Source organism: Lolium rigidum, unplaced genomic scaffold (assembly GCF_022539505.1).
Source record: "Lolium rigidum isolate FL_2022 unplaced genomic scaffold, APGP_CSIRO_Lrig_0.1 contig_59394_1, whole genome shotgun sequence".
In the NCBI taxonomy this organism is placed as follows: domain Eukaryota; kingdom Viridiplantae; phylum Streptophyta; class Magnoliopsida; order Poales; family Poaceae; genus Lolium; species Lolium rigidum.
In genome coordinates, this window is record NW_025901075.1 from 42,032 (window position 1) to 46,671 (window position 4,640).

Here is a 4,640-nt window from a genome sequence, read left to right on the forward strand (position 1 = left end):
AGGAAAAGCTTGATAAAATTGATATTATTGCTTCTAGAGTTGATAGACTTGCCTCCGATGTTAATCTTTTAAAATTGAAAGTTATGCCTAATAATGATATTGATAATAAGATTACTACTACAGCAAATGCCATCCAAGTTAGAATTAATGAGAATATAAGATTAATGGCTGAATTGCGTGCTAGGTGGGATAGAGAAGAAAATGAAAAACTAGCTAAAGAGAATAATGTAGCTAAAGTTTGGACTATTACCACCACTAGTAATGCTAATTCTTCACATGTTGCTGCACCTCCTACTATCAATGGTAAAATAATTGGTGTTGGCAATGTTTCTACTCCTAGTGCAAAGCGAACAAAGCTGCTTGAAATTGCTAAAACTGCTGAAACTGCTTGTGATAAAGCTGCTGAAATTTTTTCCAACCTTGGGAACAATGATCCCATTGCTGTAGCTCATAATGATTTAGATTTTGATGATTGCCACATCTCTGAAGTTATAAAGTTCTTACAAAAACTTGCTAAAAGTCCTAATGCTAGTGCTATAAATTTAGCCTTTACAAAACATATTACAAATGCTCTCATAAAAGCTAGAGAAGAGAAACTAAAACTTGAAACTTCTATTCCTAGAAAGTTAGAAGATGGTTGGGAGCCCATCATTAAAATGAAATTCAATGACTTTGAATGTAATGCTTTATGTGATCTTGGTGCAAGTATTTCTGTTATGCCTAAAAAGATTTATGATATGCTTGACTTGCCACCATTGAAGAATTGTTATTTGGATGTTAATCTTGCCGATAATGTTAAAAAGAAACCTTTGGGGAGGATTGATAATGTGCACATTACGGTTAACAATAACCTTGTCCCCGTTGATTTTGTTGTCTTGGATATCGAATGCAATGCATCTTGTCCTATTGTGTTGGGAAGACCTTTTCTTCGAACCGTTGGTGCTGTTATTGATATGAGGGAAGGTAATATTAAATATCAATTTCCTCTCAAGAAAGGTATGGAACACTTCCCTAGAAAGAGAATGAAGTTGCCTTTTGATTCTATTATTAGAACAAGTTATGATGTTGATGCTTCTACTCTCGATGTTACTTGATTTGCACTTTACGCGCCTAGCTGAAAGGCGTTAAAGAAAAGCGCTTATGGGAGACAACCCATGATTTTACTACAGCAATTTTTTGTTATGTTGAGTCTTGGAAGTTGTTTACTACTGTAGCAACCTCTCCTTATCATGTTTTTGTGCCAAGTAAAGTTTCTATGTCAAAGTTGATGTTATATTTGGGATCGCTGCGCAGAAACAGCATTGCTGTCTGTCACGAATCTGGGCACAGTTCTCTGTAGAAAATTCGAAAAAATCTGCCAATTTACGAGCGTGATCCTCAGATATGTACGCAACTTTCATTAGTTTTGAGTTTTTCCATTTGAGCAAGTCTGGTGCCAGCTTTAAATTCGTCTTTACGGACTGTTCTGTTTTTGACAGATTCTGCCTTTTATTTCGCATTGCCTCTTTTGCTATGTTGGATTCATTTCTTTGATCCATTAATGTCCAGTAGCTTTATGCAATGTCCAGAAGTGTAAAGAATGTTTGTGTCACCTCTGAATGTGTGAATTATTAATTGTGCACTAACCCTCTAATGAGTTTGCTTGAAGTTTGGTGTGAAGGAAGTTTTCAAGGGTCAAGAGAGGAGAATGATATACTATGATCAAGAGGAGTGAAAGCTCTAAGCTTGGGGATGCCCCGTGGTTCACCCCTGCATATTTTAAGAAGACTCAAGCGTCTAAGCTTGGGGATGCCCAAGGCATCCCCTTCTTCATCGACAACATCATCGGGTTCCTCCCCGAAACTATATTTTTATTCAATCACATCTTGTGTTCTTTACTTGGAGCGTCGGTTTGTTTTTGTTTTTGTTTTTGTTTGAATAAAATGGATCCTAGCATTCACTTTGTGGGAGAGAGACACGCTCCGCTGTTGCATATGGACACATATGTCCTTAGGCTTTACTCATAATGTTCAAGGCGAAGTTTCTTCTTCGTTAAATTGTTATATGGTTGGAATTGGAAAATGCTACATGTAGTAATTCTAAAATGTCTTGGATAATGTGATACTTGGCAATTGTTGTGCTCATGTTTAAGCTCTTGCATCATATGCTTTGCACCCATTAATGAAGAAATACATAGAGCTTGCTAAAATTTGATTTGCATATTTGGTCTCTCTAAGGTCTAGATAATATCTAGTATTGAGTTTTGAACAACAAGGAAGACGGTGTAGAGTCTTATAATGTTTACAATATGTCTTTTATGTGAGTTTTGCTGCACCTGTTCATCCTTGAGTTTGCTTCAAATAACCTTGCTAGCCTAAACCTTGTATCGAGAGGGAATACTTCTCATGCATCCAAAATCCTTGAGCCAACCACTATGCCATTTGTGTCCACCATACCTACCTACTACATGGTATTTCTCCGCCATTCCAAAGTAAATTGCTTGAGTGCTACCTTTAAAATTCCATCATTCACCTTTGCAATATATAGCTCATGGGACAAAATAGCCTTAAAAACTATCGTAGTATTGAATATGTACTTATGCACTTTATCTTTTATTAAGTTGCTTGTTGTGCGATAACCATGCTTCGGGGAACGCCATCAACTATTGTTGAATATCATGTGAGTTGCTATGCATGTCCGTCTTGTCCGAAGGATCTATCATTTTAGTGGTTGGAGCATGCAAAATTGTTAGAGAAGAACATTGGGCCGCTAACTAAAGCCATGAATCATGGTTGAAGTTTCAGTTTTGGACATATATCCTCAATCTCATATGAGAATAATAATCATTGCTACATGCTTATGCATTTAAGAGGAGTCCATTATCTCGTTGTCCATGTTGTCCCGGTATGGATGTCTAAGTTGAGAATAATCAAAAGCGAGAAATCCAAAATGCGAGCATTCTCCTTAGACCTTTGTACGAGCGGCATGGAGGTACCCCTTTGTGACACTTGGTTGAAACATGGCATGCAAAGATCCGGTAGTCCAAGCTAAGTAGGACGAGGTGCGGGCACTATTAGTATACTATGCATGAGGCTTGCAACTTGTAAGATATAATTTACATAACTCATATGCTTTATTACTACCGTTGACAAAATTGTTTCATGTTTTCAAAATAAAAGCTCTAGCACAAATACAGCAATCGATGCTTTCCTCTTTGAAGGACCTTTCTTTTACTTTTATTGTTGAGTCAGTTTACCTATCTCCTTCCACCTTAAGAAGCAAACACTTGTGTGAACTGTGCATTGATTCCTACATACTTGCATATTGCACTTGTTATATTACTTTATGTTGACAACTATCCATGAGATATACATGTTATAAGTTGAAAGCAACCGCTGAAACTTAATCTTCCTTTGTGTTGCTTCAATACCTTTACTTTGATTTATTGCTTTATGAGTTAACTCTTATGCAAGACTTATTGATGCTTGTCTTGAAGTACTATTCATGAAAAGTCTTTGTCATATGATTCACTTGTTTACTCATGTCATTACCTTTGTTTTGATCGCTGCATTCATTACATATGTTTACAAATAGTATGATCAAGATTATGATGGCATGTCACTTCAGAAATTATCTTTGTTATCGTTTTACCTGCTCGGGACGAGCGGAACTAAGCTTGGGGATGCTTGATACGTCTCCAACGTATCGATAATTTCTTATGTTCCATGCTACTTTATTGATGATACCTACATGTTTTATGCACATTATATGTCATATTTATGCATTTTACTGGAACTAACCTATTAACAAGATGCCGAAGAGCCGATTCTTGTTTTCTGCTGTTTTTGGTTTCAGAAATCCTAGTAAGGAAATATTCTCGGAATTGGACGAAATCTTCGCCCGGGGTCCTATTTTTGCACGGAGCTTCCGGAAGACCGAAGAGGGAAGGAAGTGGGGCCACGTGGTGGCCAGCACCATAGGGCGGCGCGGCCCGAGGCCCCGGCCGCGCCGACCTGTGGTGTGGGCCCTCGTGCCGCCTCCGACCTGCCCTTCCGCCTACTTAAAGCCTCCGTCGCGAAACCCCCGATACCGAGAGCCACGATACGGAAAACCTTCCGGAGACGCCGCCGCCGCGAATCCCATCTCGGGGGATTCGGGAGATCGCCTCCGGCACCCTGCCGGAGAGGGGATTCATCTCCCGGAGGACTCTTCATCGCCATGATCGCCTCCGGAGTGATGAGTGAGTAGTTCACCCCTGGACCATGGGTCCATAGCAGTAGCTAGATGGTTGTCTTCTCCTTGTTGTGCTTCATTGTTGGATCTTGTGAGCTGCCTAACATGATCAAGATCATCTATTTGTAATACTATATGTTGTGTTTGTCGGGATCCGATGGATAGAGAATACTATGATTATGGTGATTATCAATCTATTGTTTATGTGTTGTTTATGATCTTGCATGCTCTCCGTTATTAGTAGAGGCTCTGGCCAAGTTTTTACTCTTAACTCCAAGAGGGAGTATTTATGCTCGATAGTGGGTTCATGCCTTCATTGACACTGGGACAGTGACAGAAAGTTCTAAGGTTGTGATGTGCTGTTGCCACTAGGGATAAAACATTGATTCTATGTCTAAGGATGTAGTTGTCGATTACATTACGCACCA